This window comes from Miscanthus floridulus, chromosome 8, assembly GCF_019320115.1.
Source record: "Miscanthus floridulus cultivar M001 chromosome 8, ASM1932011v1, whole genome shotgun sequence".
Lineage (NCBI taxonomy): Eukaryota > Viridiplantae > Streptophyta > Magnoliopsida > Poales > Poaceae > Miscanthus > Miscanthus floridulus.
In genome coordinates, this window is record NC_089587.1 from 160,477,593 (window position 1) to 160,498,821 (window position 21,229).

Genomic DNA, 21,229 nt, shown 5'->3' on the forward strand with positions numbered 1-21,229 from the left:
GATTCTAGTGCAATTGCATTGAGTGGCACTAGGTGATCGAGTTGTAAGTCGGTGGTGCTTGTTACTCTTGGAGGTTGCCACCTCCTAGATGGCTTGGTGATGGTCTCTGTCGAAGTCCACAAGAAGCTTGTGCGGTGCTCTAGAGAAGAGCTTTGTGAGGAGCATTGTGCTCGCCCCGCGGGAGCCACGAAGAGCAACTCTAGTAAAGTGAGATGCAAAGGGCGACAAGTGGTCCGGCCAGGTCAAGTGTTAGAGCTTGTGGTAAGCACTCCACGTGGGAGAGTGTGACTTGCGGGTCATGACTAGCAAGAGGACCGGCGACAACCTTAGAGCTTATCTCAACGGAGACTAGCGTGTTGGGAAGCACATGAACCTCAGGAAAAAAATCATCGTGTCATCCTTGTATTCCTATTGGTTTGCATCCTCGTTACACAAGCTTGTAATTACTTTCATATGCATTGTGCTTGTGTAGTTGCTCTTGTAATTAGTTATTTTGTGTAGCTTGCTAGTTACCTTCTATCTTGTGTAGCATAGAAGTAGCTCCCTTACGTGTCTAATTTTGTTTGTGTAACCTTGTTAGTCACATTGCTTAGTTTGTGTAGCTAAGTATTTGTGCTCTCTAATTTGGCATTGGTTGCCTTGTAATTGAGCATTACTAGTGAGCTTAGGTGGCTTTGTGCTTTTGCTTACTAGCATGTGTAGGAGCTTCCTCTTTGCTTGAAGTACTAGTGGCATAGGTTTGTGTGACCTTGCTTTAGAATTGGTTAGGTAAGCTCTAGCTAGCCCGACACCTTTGTTGCCTAACTAGGATCCTAATAAGGTGCTAGTAACTTTGATAGAGGGGTGTAGTCTTGGCTAGACCGAATTGTTTTAATTCCGTATTTGTATCGGTTATCCAACGCGATTAAATTTAGAAATGACTATTCACCCCCTCTAGTCGCCATCTCGACCTTACATCATCCCTCACCCTCTCGATCCTATAAGAGGAGATCCTCGACACCACCCCTCCTCGCCACCATGCCACTCCTCTCTGAGATCCCTCTCCCACTCCAGAGCCTACACTCGCCACCGCCGCCATGGATGAGCTCCACCCCGAGCTCCCGATCTCCACGCAGGCACCACCACTCGCCTTGCCGCCCCCTTCTTTGGCACCGCATGAGCAAGCTGAATCCTCCCCGCTGCATTGCCTCACCGATCCATGGCCTCCTGTGTGGGGCCTGTGCTCGTCGAAGCTTTCCACCGCCGTCCATCTGCCCCACCGCCTCGATCTCCCTCCTCACTACATCCTTGTCACTAATATCCCCTCCGGTGACTTTGTCGTGATCTCCTACCCCTCCCTCTCTGCCACTCGCCTGAGGCCATGCTCGCTGGAGCACCCCCTGTGCACAGCCCCTGCTCCTTGTCCTTGGCCACATTCGTGTTGAAGATGGACAAAAGTAGAAGATGATGGTGATTACAAAATTGCCACTGATAGTTAAATCCCCGTGGTTTAATTGTTTTAACTCCAGTTTTGGGTTGTTCTAGCTGTGTTAGATTCACCTCGATGTGGCTCTACACAATAGTGCTGACATTTATCATGTCACTCAATTATGAATTTATTCAATTTAAATGTTCAATTTGATTAATTAATATTTATCCAATAGCTTTTTTATAATTAAATGCAACTTAGGGCTTGACCTTTGGCCTTTCATAAATCAAACTTAACTTGATTAATATCAATCAAATGTTTATTTATTAATTATAACTTGATTAGTCTAAATATGAAACACTATAATAGTTCGATTAGTTATCACACATGTTCTATGTTTTCAAAACTAAGGTCATATCTTGCCTTTCAAAATTTGAGTTTCAATTGACTTAATTGGACTATAGGATGTTTCTATGAAGTATCCTCCACCTTATTTCGTTAACTAAAATAAATCAAGCATGTAGTTCATCTTCTTCATTATGTTGCAAACATCTCGATGGTCTCATCGAGTCCTTTCTAATTGTAGCTTCGTCGTTGTTCATTCTCACGCTCTCGTGATCGTAGCAACGAGCCATCTTTTAGCACATTGTTTATAAAGCTTTTGCTATGATTGGTGTATGTTCTTAGTCATGTCTTTGCTTTGCCTGTTTGTATGTTCTTTGTGCTTGGTGTTTGCTATGAATAGAAGAGAACCGTACGTAAGCGCTGGAGGCCGGAAGTTGCAAAGGAGACTGAAGAGTTTGTATGAGCAGTTACCTTGAGTGGAAAGAAAGTGTAAAAGGCAAGTATAGCATGGGATCATCCTTGTTACCTATTCAATCACTTAATTCATACTGCATGTGTCTACCTTGATTACCACTAAGCTTATCCTAGCTATTGTTACCTTTATACCTTGATACCTATAGGTTATATGCATTGGGTAGTATTTCTGCTAGTGCTCAATTAAATTACCATGATCTGTAACTTATGCTTTTTAGCAACATGGACAGAAGGGTGCTGGAGTATTTGGCTACTTTCCAAATGCTTGAGTGTCTCTTCCTAAGGACTTATCTGTAAGTGATAATCCGGGACTTATAGTACAACCACAAGCTATATGGCTCTAGCTTGATTCAGTATCAGACTTTTAATAGTCTATGGCCGCTTACCAAAAGGCGCAAGAGGGGCTCCGATTTGTATGATCTCGGCCTGCCAAGAGGGTGCACTTTGGTTTATTTGAATTTTTGTCAGTCACCCCTTGGAGGGGAGTTCATGCTTATTGATGGGGAAACCTTAGCGGGTTGCTACCTATTAGTGGAACCTATGAACGGTCTTGTGGTATGCCCTACCACACTCCCTTGGAAGAGGTGATGGCATATGGGAATCACGACTTGTGGTGAAAGTGTACAACCTCTGCAGAGTGTAAAACTGATATATCAGCTATGCTCACGGACACGAGTGGCCTTGGGATCCTTATGGAATAGATGATCACTTATACTTATTGTTTATTGCTATACATTATTCTTGTTTACATGATCATGTGGTTATTTGGGCTTGTGCTAAACTTGTTGCTACTCAATTGCTAAAATTTTTACTCACTAAAAGCTAATCGCAGTAAACCAGTGTCAGCCTTTTGAGCCTCATGAACCCCATGTTATATTGCTGAGTACGACATGTACTTACGCTTGCTTTACTTTTCATTACTTGGACAAAAATCCCGGATGGGTACTAGATGGAGGAGCTAGTGAGTTTTCTGAGAAGTGCTAGGCGTATGTTACCCCTAGTCAACGTCCCTATGGCTATGGAGGCTTCACCTGAAGATTAGAATGTGTATTTTCCGCTACTCTGATAAATAGTTGTCTCTATGTAATCGTCATTACTCGTTATGTAACAAATGCTTGTCTCTTGATACTATTGTAATTTGTCGTCTTATGTGTGTGACTGATCCCGGGGCACACATAGGATTCTGTATCCAATTTTGTCCTTAAAATCGGATGTGTCACTTGGCTTACCATTGGCTTTTTGGAAATTTGGAAAATGGAGGAAAATATAAATTGTAAGGTGATTCCAATGTCTCTTCTTTGTTGCTTTAAGCATAGAGATATATGTGTATCCATAGTTAGTTGATTTATGGATGACAGAAACTAAAAATGTTAGTTAACTCTACTTGAAAGGTTAATCCATTTTTAGTATGAGAGGTAGGCTGGAAATGTGACATCCGCTCTAGTTTGGATTTGGCCCTTAGTGGTCCATGTGTATATTTTTGTGACATTGTGGGGGACATGTACTATGATCACTCACTTTCCTCTAGTGATCTAATCACATAAGAAATAGACTTTAGATGAAGCACAACATACAACACATGGCACAGTCCAAGTGTAATAAGTTCCCAATAAAGATTAACTTATAATATCGGTAGCAAGATACTTGTAGATGTCACCAAGCTTTATACTAGACGACTAGCTAGATAAATCCATAAACCCTAAACCTCATAGGGAGATTGGTCAGTAGGATGAATCCTTATGCCTAGATAGATCTGATCAGCAATGCTTTGTAGCACCACTAATAGTTATTGATCTGCAACGTTGGCATGGTGTTGCCCCCCTAATTTCAGCTCCCTTCATGAACCTCTGTTCTATTGTCTTGTTGACAATTCTCTACCCATGAAGATGTATCTTCAATTTATAGTGTCATAGAAAATAAGGTTAGTTCAGCATATGATTTCCTCATGGCAACAACCCGAGACCACGAGAAAAAAATCAAAATCCAATTGTCTCAACCTTTCTCACTACTTGCTTTATATTATTCTTTGATCATACGTTTCTTGCGTGACAACTAGGAGTTATGTTGGTGTGCTTATCATAGATTTCATACGCTATCTAAGGACCTTATTTAAGTGTGATCCTAGCTAAGGAGATGATTAGTGTGTTGGCTCTAAGGACTCGATAGATTGCTTTCTAGAAGAACTTAGGAACCAAAGGGACTTAGGGGGTCTATAGTTTGCATAACGTAAGGTTGTCGGTTTATTTTATTTTTTGAGCACAATTCAGCCCTTCCCTCCCCTCCAACCCACCAGCCACCACTTCGACCATTCAACCTTGCAAGGGTTCACTTAATAGCATATAGCAGGTAATTTAGATGTAAATTTAGATTGCTTTTTATGATGCCATATACGTGTAATTCGGATACAAATTTAGATGATACTGTGAATATTTTTCAAAAACATAATAGATCTGGTGGTTAGCGATTTAAGTCTGCTAAATCGATTGCTAGATTTTTTTATTCTTATCAGAATTTCTAGATTTTTTTTCACGCATCTCTTGGGTATTAAAGTGCAGGCCTCCACTAACATTAAGGTTGTAAGTTTATAATTCTGTATCCAGAAATAAGGCATTTGTGAGTTTTGAGTTTTGATTGTGATGCCAAACGCAAAATGCAAGTGCCAAAACATCAAAACTTTGAAACCACGATTCCTGTGGAAGTACAGTATCGATCCAAACCCCAGAGGAAAAAAAAACTCTATAAAACTGTGCTGTGCAAATGGAGCACCAAAACCAAAAGAGACTACACAAATTTTATAGAAAGAGAGGGCTGGTGTCACCATCAACGGCTGAACAGTGAACACCAAGCAATTTGGCTCACCAGAGGCCACCGTCTTCAAAATGAGAAGCGAAACCATGGCGACGCCGATCGCTGTCAGCGTCGGCCTCACCTTTGGACAGGACGAGAAAGGCGTGGCCGGCCAGCATCTGCTCCCTGAGGTTCTTGATCGCCTGGTACCTTTCCGCGTCCTCGTCCATGTCCTTGGTGGTGGTCCCGTCGTCGCTGCATCCGTCCGCCGCCCAGTCCTGTTCCAGTGCCTCCCTTGTTGCTTCAGATCTCCGATCGAAGGTGCCGGCGTCGGCCCCACACTCCGTTGCTCTGTCTGAAAGTGAGCCGTGCACTGACGCTGCGTTCATGGCCGTCGTCTCCCTGGACCTGGAGGTGTTGGTGGTGTAGCTCCAGCTGTGGTCGTCCATGTTGAGCTCGATGTCGCTGCCTTCCGAGTCGTCATCAGCATCAGCTTCGGCATTTTCTTCTTGTCCGCTCTTTTCTGTGACCACACTATCGATGCCGTCGACACCGAATTCAGAGGCAAGAACCAATTGCAGCTGCTGATCCTCCACCACATCATTGGCCACCAGTTCATGGTGAGCAGGCGTTTTTTCTCGACGTTCGTTGCTGGTGCCCAAGAAGGCCTCGAGCTCTTGGCGCAGGCGGTCGACGACGGCGTTCTTCTCCTCGAACTGGAGCCTCGCCTCCGCTAGCTTCATCTGGACCCGCTCCTCACGGAGCTCGTCTGCGACCTGCAGCATCTCCCTCTCCCTCTCCAACTCCTCCAGAGCGGTGGCGGCCTCCCGCCTGAGTTCCTCCTCCTCTGCCTCCGTGCAGGCGCCAACGCCCCTGGCGAGCTCGTCGCACACCTTCTCCAGGCGCTCCCTGGACGCCCTCTCCAGCTCAAGCTCCCGCGTGGCCGCCCGCAGCGACGCCTCCGCGTCCGCCAGCGCCTCCGCTAGCTTCTTGCCCACCCTCTCCGCCCGACTACGCGACCGCCGCTGGCCGTCGAGCTCCGAGGCTGACCAGCCGCGCGGCCGCCGCGGCCTTCTCCCTGTGCCTGCACTTCCATGCGCGCACCTCCTCCGCGAGCTGCTTCCGCAGCAGGCGCTCGTAGTCGTCGTCCTCGTCGCCGCCGCGCCTGTGCTGCTTCACGAGCTGGCGCGCGGCGTCCAGCTCGGAGCGCAGCGCGGCGAGGAGGGACGCCGCCGTCGGGTTGAGGCCCCCCGTGGGTCCCAGGACGTTGGCCAGGACCCTGACGAGCTCGTTGGACGCGGTGAGGCTGTTGTACAGCTCCTGCATCTGCACTGTTCTGTTTCGATCACCCTGGCGTGCTGGAGTGCGGCCCTGAAAATGGGTGGACCAACATTGATTCATACTCGAATTGTTCAGATCAGCAAATAAACAGCAACTTGGAAGATGTTTAGACTCAACAAAAAAAAGGTGGTGGTACAGATGAAATGATCAGCAACTACATACAGTGGGTATATATGGTTTCGCCCGTGTTTAGCTGCCAGGCCAAAATCCAAAAAAATGCTACAGTATCCGTCACATCGAATCTTGCGATACGTGCATGGAGCATTAAATATAGGCGAAAAAAAAACTAATTGCACAGTTTGGTTAGAAATCGCGAGACGAACGTTTTGAGCCTAATTAGACCATGATTGAACACTAATTGCCAAATAAAAATGAAAGTGCTACAGTAGCCCAAAATCCAAAATTCACCCAACTAAACACCCTCTTCTTTGTTACTGCTGTCGTTGTTATGATCTCAGCATTTACCAGTATCCCGAGGGGTGTTTGGATCTGGCTACTAAAATTTAGGAGGTGTGTCGGAAGGATATTGTATGGCGTGTTCGGATACTAATAAAAAAATGAATTACATAATCTGTCAGTACTTCACGAGACGAATTTTTTAAGCCTAATTAATCCGTTATTAGTATATGTTTAATGTTGCAAAAATTTATCAAATCATGGACTAATTAGACTCAAAAGATTCGTCTCGCAAATTAGTCGCAAACTATGTAATTAGTTTCGTAATTAGTTTATATTTAATACTCCATGTATGTGTCAAACATCTGATGGTACAACAACTAAAATTTAGAAGGGGGCACCAGACACCCCCAAAGTTTATACTACCTACCATGGGCAGCGGACAAACTTGATGTGAACTTCCATCTCAAGGACTAGTGCAGGATGATTGAGACGGACAGAACGAAGAGCAGCATGATTAGGCGGCGCTGACAGACACAGTCAGAGCTGAGGCTGTCGTGGCCCTCCTATTCAACTAACCGTTGTACCAACTGAAAAACAGGTCCCAACTAACCGTCGAATCTTTGGCTCCAACTTTCGATCAGTCCATCTTTCCCGTCGCCGCATAAACCTAGAGGAGGATTAACAACAGCACCGCAGGTAACCTCCAACTAACAGCCTATGTGCTAGGCTTGAGGTGATGATGAGGAGAATCGCATCAGCAGATGAATGAATGGATAAGCCCGGTTGGTGTAGAGTACAGCAGCCGGTGGAGCAAGTGGACGAAGATCGCATGTGGCTGTCAGCCACCGTGGACTCCAACATCATCACACCAAGTGAGAATGCTCCTAACATTGTAACCAATATACAGGGTGCATTTGCAGCACATACAGTGCATAACGCATCGCCTCTTTCCACTGAACCAGAAGCAGACATGGACATGGAGGGGCCGATGGGAGAGCGGACCAGTGCACCCATGGAGAAAAAGCTAGAGCTGCTGCTTGATCACCTGGACGTGATCCTGGTAAGCCCCCAGCTTCTACAGCTGCTGCATTCTCTGACAATGAAGTAGAAAACCAAGATTTGAGTAATGCAATAGCCCAAATGGCCAATGAAAATCTTGACTTAGAAGAGAACCAACATTCGAGTAATGCAATCTCCCAAATGGCCAATGAAAGCTTAGACTTACAAGTGCCTACAACGATGCATAGTCAACCTATAGAGGAAGTAGAGAAAATCAGTTTAGCCCTACTGGTACTGTGGGGGTATGCCCCCTATCCTCAAGACAAGATATGGGCCGCACCATCAGGGGTGGCCCGGCCCACAAGAAAGACGTGCATGGCGCTACTCGGCGTGCACCGCAAGATATTGTATAGTACCAAATATGATACTTTACTTGTAACCCTGTCCCTCCAGACTATATAAGGAGAGGCAGGGGTCCCCTAGCGAACAAGCTACTTGGTCGTCCAGATCAATACAATACATCAAAGACACAGGACGTAGGGTATTACGTCGATCAAACGGCCCGAACCTATCTAAATCGCTGTCTCTGCGCCTTGTGTCACCATTCGGTTCCTGATTACGCGCACCCCCACCGACAAATCTACCATCGCGGGATACCCCTCGGTGGACTATCGACGATATTCTGTTGACAGTTGGCGCGCCAGGTAGGGGTGTGCGCTTGATCCATGGTGAGTCAGATGGACCTCAAATCAACATCGCGTTCTCGTCATCAATCTCGTGGAGATCCATGCCGGTCCACGACGACGATTCATCGCTGGCTACACCAGCCCCTGCGACAGCAGATCCGATCTCGGAACCACCTCCGAGGTCGCCTTCACCAACAACTCGCCGCCCGCCAGTTGTTCGCCGTCAACGCCGACCAGATAACGCCATACGTCGCCGACCAGATGCTCCGTCCAAAGCTAAGTCACGCTTTAATATTCTTCTAAATATTCTCCAATCTTCATATTTCGCCGCAATGTTTCTCCGAACTGTTTTCTCCATGTTTGCTCTCCAAACGATTTTCCGAACCCTTGAACAGTCCTGTTGATGCTCGGACACCTCCAGAGACGGCCCTGTCTCCGGCTCCTCCCTACACGTGCACGAGCATCTACCCTCTGCGTTATGGGTGGTCGGTAGCGTCTCCTTAGCGACGCTTGTTCCTCCTACACGTGCACGAGCTCCGCGGTCCGCGTTATGGTTAACGGGCTAGGTAGGGCTGGAGACTCAGCTACACACTAACTGGTCGGGTGGTTTCTATTAAATATAAATACATCTTCGCTCCAACTGATCGTCAAGCTACATACGCTATTTTTTCTCCGAAGTTCATATATTTTTACATCATGTACTACCCGTTCTACATGTTTGTATTGCAGGATCGTCGTCCAGGTGATCGGACTCGGACTTCTCCACCGATCAACTGGTCAGAACGCTTGGTTCATGGACTCCATCGCCGACCAGTTGATCGGATTGTTCGTCGGTCGCTTCTACTCAATGATCACTTCGCCATTGACCAGTTGACCAGACTATTCGCCGCTCGTGCTTCATTGCCAGCTACGCAGGTTACTCCTCAGCGCTCGGATTCTTCATGCTCGAGGACTAAGTGGGCACACTTCACCGCACGGACGTCGTCAGCTACGTCGGTGCTCGGACCTTGCCGCCTACGCCGGGAACTCCTCGCTCCTCGGTGCTCGGTCATCGCCAGCGACACCGGAGACTCCTCGCTCATCGGTGCTCGGTCATCGCCCCCTATGCCGAGGACTCCTCGGTGCTCGGTCATCGCCAGCGATGCCGGGGACTCCTCGCTCCTCGGTGCTCGGTCATCGCTAGCGACGCCAGGGACTCCTCGCTCCTCCATGCTCGAACATCGCCGCCTACACCGAGGACTCCTCGCTCCTCGATGCTCAGTCATCGCCAGCGACGCCGGGGACTCCCCGCTCCTCGGTGCTCGGTCACCGCCAGCGACGCCAGGGACTCCTCGCTCCTCGGTTCTCGGACATCGCCGCCTACGTTGGGGACTCCTCGCTCCTCGCTCCTCGGTGCTCGGTCATCGCCAACAACACCGAAGACTCCACGCTCCTCGGTGCTCGATCATCGCCAGCGACGCCGGGGGCTCCTCGCTCCTCGGTGCTCGGACATCGCCGCCTACGCTGGGGACTCCTCGCTCCTCGGTGCTTGGTCATCGACATCGACGCCGGGAACTCCTCGCTCCTCAGTGCTCGGTCATCGCCAGCGACGCCAGGGACTCGTTGCTCCTCGGCGCTCGGACATCGCCGCCTACGCCGGGGACTCCTCGCTCCTCGGTGCTCGGTCATCGCCGGTGACGCCGGGTACTCCTCACTCATCGGTGCTCGGTCATCGCCAGCGACGCCGAGGACTCCTTGCTCCTCGGTGCTTGGTCATCGCCAGCGACGCCGGGGACTCCACGCTCCTCGGTGCTTGGTCATCGCTAGCGACGCCGAGGGCTCCTCTCTCCTCGGTGCTCGGACGTCGCCGCCTACGCTGGGGACTCCTCGCTCCTCGGTGCTTGGTCATCGCCAGTGACGCCGGGGACTCCTCGCTCCTTGGTGCTCGGTCATGGCCAGCGACGCCGAGGACTCCTCGCTCCTCGGTGCTCGGACATCGCCGCCTACGCCGGGGACTCCTCGCTCCTCGGTGCTCGGTCATCGCCAGCGACACCGGGGACTCCTCCCTCCTCAGTGCTCGATCATCGCCAGCGACGTCGGGGACTCCTCGCTCCTCGGTGCTTGGTCATCGCCAGCGACGCCGGGGACTCCTCGCTCCTCGGTGCTCGGTCATCGCCAGCGACGCCGGGGACTCCTCGCTCCTCGGCGCTCGGACATCGCCGCCTACGCCGGGGACTCCTCGCTCCTCGGTGCTCGGTCATCGCCAGCGACGTCGGGGACTCCTCGCTCCTCGGTGTTCGGTCATCGCCAGCGACGCCGGGGACTCCTCCCTCTTCGGTGTTCGGACATCGCCAGCTTCGCTAGGGACTCCTCGGTGCTCGGACTTCGCCGCCTACGCCGGGGACTCCTCGGTGCTCGGTCATCGCCGGCGACGCCGGGGACTCCTCGCTCCTCGGTGCTCGGACATCGCCAGCGTTGCCGGGGACTCCTCGCTCCTCGGTGCTCGTTCATCACCAGCGACGCCGGGGACTCCTCGCTCCTCGGTGCTCAGACCTCGCTAGCTTCGCCTGGGACTCCTCGGTGCTCGAACATCGCCCCCTACGTCGGGGACTCCTCGGTGCTCGGTCATCACCAGCGACGTCGGGGACTCCTTGGTCCTCGATGCTTGGTCATCGCCAATGACGCTGGGGACTCCTCAGTGCTCGGTCATCGCCAACGACGCTAGGGAGTCCTCACTCCTCGGTGCTCGGACTTCACCAGCGACGCCGGGGACTCCTCGCTCCTCGGTGCTCGATCATCGCCAGCGACGCCGGGGACTCCTCGCTCCTCGATGCTCGGTCATCGCCAGTAACGCTGGGGACTCCTCGCTCCTCGGCGCTCGGACATCGCCGCCTACACCAGGGACTCCTCGCTCCTCGGTGCTCGGTCATCGCCAACGACGTCGGGGACTCCTCGCTCCTCAATGCTCGGTCATCGCCAGCGACACCGGGGACTCCTCGCTCCCCGGTGCTCAGTCATTGCCAGCGATGTCGGGGACTCCTCGGTCCTCGGTGCTCGGACATCGCCAGCGATGCCGGGGACTCCTCGCTCTTCGATGCTCGGATATCGCCGCCTACGCCGGGGATTCCTCACTCCTCGGTGCTCGGTCATCGCCAGCGATGCCGGGGGCTCCTCGCTCCTCGGTGCTCAGACATCACCAGCGACACCGGGGACTCCTCGCTCCTCGATGCTCGGTCATCGCCAGCAACACCGGGGACTCCTCGCTCCTCGGTGCTCGGTCATCGCCAGCGACGCCGGGGACTCCTCGCTCCTCGGTGCTCAGACATCACCAGCGACATCGGGGACTCCTCGCTCCTCGGTGCTCGATCATCGCCAGCGACGCCGAGGACTCCTTGATGCTCCCTCGGTGGTCGGATCTTGCTGCGTCTTGTCGGTGTGCTATCAAGCTGCTCCATGCTGTTCGGATCAGGGTGCTGATCTTGGGCAGCACTTCTGGGGTCTTGATACGTGCATGTCAGACGACGTCGGCAAGCTTTCAGACTTCTTTGACCTTGCTACAAGATTCATTCTTCATCTTCCAGCAGGCTCGGGGACTAAGTGGGCACACGTCACCTTGCGGTGAATGTGCTTGTTCTCATCTCGAGGCTACGCCCGGGGACTGGCTGCCTGCTCGGCTGGTCTTCTACTTTCTGACCCTAGCACCACGCGACTACGTCACCTACTGTCACACTCGGGGACTAGCTGTGGGGGTATGCCCTCGGCATCCTCAAGACAAGACATGGGCCGCACCATCAGGGGTGGCCCGGCCCATAAGATCAAGGCGTGCACGGCGCTACTCGGCGTGCACCGCAAGACATTGTATAGTACCAAATAGGATACTTTACTTGTAACCCTGTCCATCCAGACTATATAAGGAGAGGCAGGGGTCCCCTAGCGAACAAGCTACTTGGTCGTCCAGATCAATACAATACACCAAAGACACAGGACGTAGGGTATTACGTCGATCAGACGGCCCGAACCTGTCTAAATCGCTGTCTCTGCGCCTTGTGTCACCATCCGGTTCCTGATTATGCGCACCCCACTGACAAATCTACCATCGTGGGATACCCCTCGGTGGACTGCCGACGATATTCTGTCGACAGGTACCAACTGTTGGCCAGTCAGGAAACAACTCTATTGATGGCCGCCAGCCACAACCACCCTCCATAGATAATTTCATTGAATCAATTTCGAGACCCCTTCCACAACCCTTACTGGAAGTGCATAACACAGCACCAATGCTACACCAAATTCCGCTGGTCACACCACCACCAAGCTCCAGCAAAAGGCAAAGTTCTAGATTAGCAAAAAAGGCAGCAAATAATGTAGGTAAGGGCGCCATTCAGATTGCCCAAGAATTGCTAGTTAAAAAGCTAGGTGATTTATCAGGCATGGAGAAAGACCCGATCAATGATGAGTTTGAATTCTATGCGCTGCACTTCGAAAGGCCGATGGAGAAGAACACCATGGAGGCCATCCAGGGACTCATTGAGCAAGTCAACACGAGCCAGAACAAGGGGCATAACCAGAGGAATGCGTCGGTCATTCCGGAGCTGCTGGCCTATGCACCAGCTCCTAGTGGCCCAATGCCCAATGTCAGCCCCCTTAGGCAAAGGGGTCCAGGCCGGGTGCCCAAGTTATCATCCTCAAGTCATAGTTGTTAGTCGAGCCCTGTGTGGCTGTTTTGGTGCTTCTGGGCACCTATTGCATTTTGAACCTCTTAGTTTTCTTCAGACGTGCGTCTGCTGGCCTATGAGCCTTCGGTTGAGAACTTGTATGGTTTGGATCTTGGGAAAGAACTCTGACCTGCTGGCTCTGTTGCCTTCGGTCATCCCCGGTTGTGGGTCTGTTCACACCATGTTGAACCGCCTTAAGCTAGTAGTCAGACCTTTCCATTATGGTAGCTAAAAACTGCAACATCATGTGCTAGAATGTCAGAGGATTAAACGATGGAGCAAAGCGAGCCTTAGTTAGAACTCAGATCATTTTTTCCGGAGTGACGATTGTATGCTTGCAAGAAACAACTCCTAGTCGACGTGGTGGGTACCGAGATGGCAAGCAACGCTGTTTTTCTACCATCGGTTGGAGTCTGCGGAGGCATCCTTATCGCGGCATCAGAACGTTTCTTCACTCTAACTCAACCTCACTTGACAACCAATACGGTTACAACAAAACTAACAATGCTGGCTGAAAACAAGGAATGGTCTATATCTGGAGTCTATGGTCCTCAAAATGATGCAGATAAAATCCTTTTCTTGCAAGAAATCTTGGACCTACGCTAGCATATGCTCCCAACATGGCTGCTGGCCTGCTGCTGGGAGATTTCAATCTAATTCTTAATGCCCAGGAGAAAAACAACAACTAAACTTGCAAATGATCAATAGATTCAGAGCAACCATCGACAATCTTGAACTTACGAGGATTGAGCTTAGAGGCAAAAAGTACACCTAGTGCAATGATCAGCAGTCACCAACTATGACAAGAATCGATCACATTTTTGCATCCACAGATTGGTGGGATTTGTTCCCAAGAACAGAACTACAAGCTTTAGCCTCCCTTGGCTCTGACCATTGTGCTTTGTTTCTCCAAGGGGACACTAATCGTGATTTCTATAGGGGATTCAGATTTGAAGCGCACTGGGTACAAATGCCTGGTTTTGCTGACACGGTTCAGAAGGCATGGAGCACACCGATGGGCACCTAGGACGCCATATTGCGACTCCACGTCAAATTGCTATGCACGGGCAAGGCGCTAAGAAATTGGAGGCGCTTATCCCTGGGCAGATGGAAATTAAGCTGGGCGATACTAAACATAGTACTAGCAAATTTGGAGAAGGCGCAAGAAGCTAGGACTCTCACGCCGGAGGAATTGGAATTCTAAAAGTACCTAAAAGCCAAAGCTCTAGGGATTGCAGCGATACAAAAATCTCGAGCACGCCAACACTCGAGGCTAACATGGATCCGCAAAGGAGACACCAATACACGTTTCTTTCAGCTACACACAAACATGAGAAAAAGAGATCTTTCATTGCGACGCTAAATGGTGAGTCAGGACCGGCCATATCGCAAGAAAGCAAAACAACTTTGGCGCACACCCACTTCTCCAACCTAATTGGGACACCGAGCACAAGAACTAGAGGATTAAACTGGAATGAGCTTAGCTACAATCACCATGATTTGGACGATATAGATGCTCCATTCACTGAACAGGAAATAGAGGCTGTGATCAAGGAGATGCTGGCCGAGAAAGCACCTGGCCCTGATGGTTTCATCGGACTCTTCTATAAACGCTGCTGGTCGATCATCAAGCATGATTTGATTGAGGCGATCATGAGTTTCTATAACCATAGAACATCTAAGTTGGGATTGATCAATGTAGCCAATATTGTCCTCCTATCTAAAACATGAGAAGCATCATCCTTATCTGATTATAGACCTATAAGCCTCATCAACAGCAAGGTTTTCATTATCGGAAATAAAAATTTATCGGAGGTCATGGATAAACAGGATAAGCAAGATATATCGGAAATATCGGACCAAATTCAAAAAAAATTCAAATTGTTTTAAAAAAAATTCGTAGAATTTGACTTGAAACTATTCCTAAGCTATTAAATATCACTTGTTCACCGATAAAAACAAGAATAAAACATTATAGTGTGGGACCGTCGCACGGCTGAATTTGGGTTGTCTGTGTGGGAGAAGGAAAGAAGGGAAAAATTTAGCCTATGTCAAATTTTATCGGACCCTGTGGATAGAAAGGAAATTTCGGAAATTTCGGTGAATATCGGCCGATAAAAAAAACCTTGATCAACAGTGTCGCAAAAATCATCACGAAAATCCTAGCTAATAGATTAGCGCCTCACATGAACACTCTAGTTTCAAATGCACAAAATGCATTCATCAAGAAGAGGTGCATACATGACAACTTTATCTATGCACAACGGGTGATCCAACTATTGCATAAGAAAAAGAAACCGGCGCTCTTCATAAAACTTGACATCTCGAAAGCTTTTGATTCAATAGGGTGGAGTTTCTTGTTAGAGGTTCTAGAGAATTTGGGATACAATACAAAATGGAGGGACTGGATCTCGGTTATGTTGGGAATGTCAACTTCCAGGGTCTTGATCAATGGCCAACCATCAAAAGAGATCAGGCATGCTAGGGGACTACGACAGGGTGATCCCCTATCACCCCTTCTATTCATTCTTGCCAGTGATCCACTACAGTGCATCATTGAAGTTGCTGCAAACAGGGGCATCTTGATACCGATATTACCCAAGGTGGCCAACCTACGCTGCTCACTATATGCGGACAATGTGGCAATCTTCGCTGACCCGAGCAGCCTAGAGCTAGAACACCTACATAGGATTCTAGCCTTCTTTGGCGATTGCTCGGGCCTCAAAATCAACATCTCCAAGATGGAAATCTTCCCAATTCGGATGGTGGACAGTGTCGTCACCCAACTGCTATAGAATTTCCCTGGAAAGATCGCCAAGTTCTCCGGGAAGTACCTCGGCCTCCCTCTCCATATTAGAAAACTGCGCAAAGTAGAAGTCCAACCTTTAATAGACAAAATTGGAGCTAGACTACCAGGATGGAAGGAAAGGTTGTTGTCCGCTGCAGGAAGGGAGACCCTTGTAAAAACAGTGCTGTCAGCTCAACCGATCTACCATATGACTGTTTTCCTGGAACAAAAATGGTTGATTAATAGGATTGATCGGTTGCGAAGGAGTTTTCTCTGGAGGGGAGAAACGCCAGACAAAGTAGACGGGGGCACTCCATTATAAATTGGCCAACCACATGTCTCCCCAAAATAAAAGGGGATTTGGGGATATTAGACCTTGAATGTTTCGCGCGTGCATTAAGAATACGATGGCTGTGGTTCCAATGGCGACAAAAGGAAAGAGCATGGAATAAGCTGGAACTGCCTTGTGATAGCTGAGACCGAGAACTTTTTGCGGCATCCACAATAGTAACGATCGGAGATGAGAAATTCGCCAAGTTCTGGTCGTCATCCTGGGCACAAGGACAAACCCTCAAAAACATGGCCCCGACACTATTAAAAAAAGCTAAAAGGAAAAATATCACGGTGCAGAAAGCTTTGCACGACAACAAGTGGATAGAGCATATTAGCCCGGTGTTTTCGCCAACTGAATTACATGAGTATGTCTTGCTTTGGAACGCTGTACAACAGGTGCAGCTAGATGAAAGCAGGGAGGATAGTATAGTTTGGCGTTGAACAGCAGATGGGGAATATACAACAATAAGTGCCTACCGAATCCAATTCCAAGGGACCTTCAGCAAGCTGAAACTTACGCCAGTATGAAGAGCAAAGGGTGAATTCAAATGCAGGTTCTTTGCATGGACATTGCTACATAAGAAGATCCTAATGGTTAACAATTTGATAAAATGGCATTGGCCGAATGATCCGATATGTAAACTCTGTAGTAATGAACTTGAAACCCCCACGCACTTGTGCAAAGACTGCTACTTCACAAAACAAGCTTGGGCCTTCCTAAAACAGTGGCTTGGTTTGACGGTAATCGATAACATCGGAATCAATGGATCTCTTCACAGCTATCGGTGAAGATGCCAGACTAAGATTGACAAAAGCCATAGGAAAACATTTGATGGCATCATGATTTATTTCTGGTAGAATATATGGAAAGAAAGGAATAGAACTTTTGAGAACAAGAGTCTACAACCAAAGGAAGTAGCCTTCTTATGCAAGGAAGACATGGAGCAATATCAGGCGGCAACAAGATCATACGAGCAGATCAATCAGCCACAACAGTAATAGATAGAGGTTTTTTCTTCTTCCTTGTTTTTCTTTTTTCAGGGGAGTTCTTTTCCTTCAGTTTTTGTTTTCTGTCAAGCTGCATTCAGAGTAGAGTGGCTGACCTAAGGGTCAAAGTAGCGAGAATGGCTCGAGTTGTAATCTTATAATTTTTGTCTCTCTTTTTTTCCGTCTAATAAAAATTTGGCAACGCTTTTGCCGCCTTTCGAAAAAAGATATGATAATCGCAGTCGGTACAGCCTAACCACGAGGATAGGCTCCAAAAAGGTTCAGACTTCAGAGACCGGCTGCCACTACTTCAGAAATTTGCATCAGAAATGCAGACAGGGGTAAAACCTCATTACAAATGGCAGTCTGATAATGTGGCAAAATCCTTACTCTGAATTGTTTTGAATGTTTGAATGAAGATCTGTAATACTTATAGCGTATTGACAACGTTTAGGAAAATCTCATTAGTTGATACAGTAATAAGTAGTTATTAAAAGGGCAGGGAAATGTCCAACATCATAATTCATACGCACAAGGGAAGGGTTCGAGTAGTACGGATCTTGGAACTTACGCCCACAGTGCCGCCATTGCTCATGACATCTGAGAAGCAGTGGCCATGAGCATGGCCATTATGCCAGCTCCTCTCTCCATCATCAACCTTGAAAGCCTTGATCTTTCTTCTCGACAACTTGGACAGCTGCAGCAAAGCAAACAAACAGATTCAGAGCAGGACCCAACGACAGTGACACAACAAACACATGCAGCACGACACGGCGAGCGGCGGCGCTCACCACCTCGACCGACGCGCTGCGCCGGTGATCCGAGGAGCTCCGGCGCTTGGCGGCCGCATCCCACCGAACCTCCCCCTCCCCAACCTCCTCCTCGAATGCGCTCCCGCCCTTGCCGTGCTGCCAGAGCGCGCTGACGAGCTTCCTGGTCGACGCCGCGGACCGCGTCTCGACGTCGCCGTGGCGGCAGCGCCGGTTCGTCCAGGACGGCTCCGACATCGTCCTCCTCTTGATCCTGCTGCTGCTCGGGCAATGCGACCCGGCTCCGCGCTCCGGCCGATCAGGCGCACGCTCCGCTTCGCCCGCAGCTCCCACCTCCTCCTCTGGCGGTCCGAGGACGACGCGGCCGACGACGGCGACACGGCGCAGCGCTTGCGGATCTTGGTGGCGGTGGAAACTCCTCTGCCCAGACCAGTGGCCTCCCTCAGCATCGCAGTCCTGGATTCAGATACCAGCTGGTAAATAAAGACGGCAGCATCTTCTTGCCATGAGAAACAAGAACATCGCTTGTTACATGCTACAAATTCATAAGAAAGAAGGCGATCGAAATGATTTCACATGTATCTATCACAGGTGAGAATCCACCTGAATGAATACTGCTCCCATAGGAATAGGAGTAGGAGTAAGCAGCAACGGAAAGGAGCAAGGATGAGGGGCTAATCATGTGCTCGGATTTGCCTCGGGATTTGGGCGTGCTTTTGCTCAACAGCGACAGCATCAGCGACGCCGCCCTGGCAGGCAGCTCCCGTACTCGGATCAACTGATGAAAGCGCGCGGGGTATCTCAAAGGAAAAGGTTGAGAGAGTCAGATCAGATGGAGGCAGCGTTGTTTGTTGGTGACTAGCCTTGGTCTTGGTGGAAGGAAAAAAAGATGGAGGGAGGATCTCGCCGTCTCTCTCTCTCTTCCTTCTTGGAACAGGGTAAAGCTACTCGATGGATTCCATTCCACATTCGAGTCCCGCAGACCGAAAAAAATTCAGAGATACAGCAAATGCTGCAAATACGATTAGGATTAGGTGCTCTGTGCAAAGATGGCGTACTCCTGCAACAGATTACATGCAGTACAGGAGTACCAAAAGCAAAGATACGGCACTACGCCCAGATAAGTTTTGTGGACCACAACAGGTTGAAACTGTCAAAAAAAAAAAAAAAAACAGAGACATCCAAGAAAAAGACCATTCCTAGAAAGCCGCGTGGACCTCTGTGGACAAGATCGACTATCAAAGAAATGCAACGCAGTAGGCCAAGAACACAAAAAGAGCTAACTTCCAACCCAGAGAAAGATACAACTATACAGGGCACCAAATGAAATGCCTTGCGTAGACTGTAGAAAGTATAGGTCGGAATGGTACCCATGGAAGAGGAGGGGCTGGTGATAGCGCGATCGATCTCCTGGTTACAGTGGTATCAGCTGAGCTCAAAGTCTTGTGCGGCAATACGAGGAAAGCTTGCATGCATCTGCAGCTGTCTCTGTATGTGCAGGAGCAATGGCGCGCGCATGCACACATGAGCGGGCTAGGCCGGACGGACGGATGGAGGAAGGAGACAGGGTACGTGGGGTGCGTGGTTGTGTGTATATCATGGATGGATGGATGGGCATGGCCTTGGGTTAGCGGCATGCAGATTGGGAGCAGCAGGCATGAGCTGTCTGTCTGTTGCATATGATTGGGGATTCGATGGCCCCTGCTTCTTGTCTGAGGTGGTTTCGGTTCAGCCGCTCAGGACAACAAGAAGATGAGGAGTACAGAGCACTCCATTATCATGGGGGCATGCATTGTATTTGCATGGTTTGATTGCATGCTGGCTGAGAGCTAGCTGCTTGGTTTTCGTTTTGGCCTTTGGGGAGATTAACTTGAGATTAGAGTGGCCAGGCTGACGACTGGTGCATTGAACTAAACTAATCCAATCAAGTTTAGGTAAGAAGGGCAGGTGCTACAAGCAAGAACAAGCTGTCCATTGGTATGCATGGGATACATTGAATTAACCAGAACTGATGATCGACCTCTCTATCCTGTACTTATCATTAGGAGCGCCGCCTGCGTGTGTCCAAAATATGCCACAACTCGTTGGATTTAAACCATGATTTGATTGGATTCTATTTGCCGTTTCCCTAACGATCGATTTGGGAATTGACAGACGACAACAATCAGACCTTTACAATCATAAGGGGATGTCAGCTTATTAAAGAATATGATTGCCGTGGATGGAATCGGAGTGTTAGCAGTGCTCCTAGGTGGAGTGCAGTCCCCCGACAGTGGGTAGCAGCTGCGTTAATCCTCAGTCGTCGGCGATGCAAATGAAATGGACCGGCCGACCGGGGTAGACTACTGGAGGGAACAGAAAACAATGCGCGCTAGCTGCAGTTGCTGCACTGCACATGGGGATGCGGCGGAGGAAGAGAGAGGAGCTCTTGCTCTTGCTCCCTTGCTTTTAGAGTAGGGTAGGTGGAAGAGGATCGGGCATGTCCATGTGCATGTGCTCCCGGATCTCAAGGCAAGGGAAGAAGGGTAGCAATAGCAACGGATCTCAAGGCAAGGGAAGAAGGGTAGCAATAGCAAAGACCAAAGAGCGAGCAGAGCAGAGCAGACGACATGCATCCACCGAGGCCGAGCCCCGAGCACGAGTCGTCTTGACCGGATCTCACGCGGTCGGCCGTGCCCGCCCGGCCGGCACGGCGACGTGAGGGCCGCGGTGACCGCGCGCCGCCCACGTCGCCGCCCTGACCCGCCCGGGACCATTCGCCTCCCGCACTGCCATCTGCAAGACTGCAACTGCAAGCTCCGGGGATTCGAGTCCACCCTTTTTGTTTCTGCTACTGTTGGGATCGTGGAAGCATGATGATAAGTGCACATCCGGACATCTGTACTGATGAGATCCAAATGGTACTGATGAGGATGATGATAACCATGAAGACTGTGTGTGGCCAAGCACTCGCTGTGCTGTGTAGCCTGTGCTCTGTCTTTGGGCTATCACAGCGGTAATGCTACCTGTGTTATGTTCGATCCGGACGTAAATCATTAGACACTCACCACCCACGTCCACACATCCCCACATGCCCTGCCACCCACTCGTCTATCCTCTTCCTCCCCCACGCCCACACATCCCCACATGCCCTGCCACCCACGCGTCTATCCTCTTGCTCCCCCACATCACTAATCCCGTTCAGCACCCTCTCTCTTTCTCCGCTGTGGCGCTCTCTC

General features: G+C 49.7%; 1 pseudogene; it reads right to left on the reverse strand.

Annotated features, from left to right (window-relative positions):
* Positions 1 to 4,949: 4,949 nt before the first annotated feature.
* Positions 4,950 to 20,317, reverse strand: LOC136473853 (WEB family protein At1g12150-like; annotated as a pseudogene).
* Positions 20,318 to 21,229: the final 912 nt, after the last annotated feature.